This window comes from Bufo gargarizans, chromosome 4 (genome assembly GCF_014858855.1).
Source record: "Bufo gargarizans isolate SCDJY-AF-19 chromosome 4, ASM1485885v1, whole genome shotgun sequence".
Classification (NCBI taxonomy): domain Eukaryota; kingdom Metazoa; phylum Chordata; class Amphibia; order Anura; family Bufonidae; genus Bufo; species Bufo gargarizans.
This window is the reverse complement of record NC_058083.1, coordinates 527,626,846-527,627,450: the sequence shown is the minus strand read 5'-3', so window position 1 is coordinate 527,627,450 and position 605 is coordinate 527,626,846.

Below are 605 nucleotides of genomic sequence, written 5' to 3'. Positions count from 1 at the left end.
AGGGGGGAGCAGGGTCACTAGTGAGGTGACAGGAGGAGGGGGTGAGGGAAGAGCAGAATCACTAGTGGGTTGACAGGAGGAGGGGGAAGCAGGGTGACTAGTGGGGTGACAGGAGGGGGGGGATCAGGGGTCACTAGTGGGGTGACTGGAGGAGGGAAGGAGCAGGGTCACTAGTGGGGTGACAGGAGGGAGAGGGAGCAGGGTCACTAGTGGGGTGACAGAAGGAGGGGGAGCAGGGTCACTAGTGGGGTGACAGGAGGAGGGGGAGCAGGGTCACTAGTGGGGTGACAGAAGGAGGGGGAGCAGGGTGACTAGTGGGGTGACAGAAGGAGGGGGAACAGGGTCACTAGTGGGGTGACAGGAGGGGGAGGATCAGGGTCACTAGTGGGGTGACAGGAGGAGGGGGAGCAGGATCACTAGTGGGGTGACAGGAGGGGGTGACAGGAGGCGGGGGAGCAGGGTCACTAGTTGTGTGACAGGAGGAGAGGGGAGCAGGATCACTAGTGGGGTGACAGGAGGGGGGGAGCAGGGTGACTAGTGGGGTGACAGGAGGAGGGGGGAGCAGGGTCACTAGTGGGTGACAGGAGGGGGGGGATCAGGGTCAC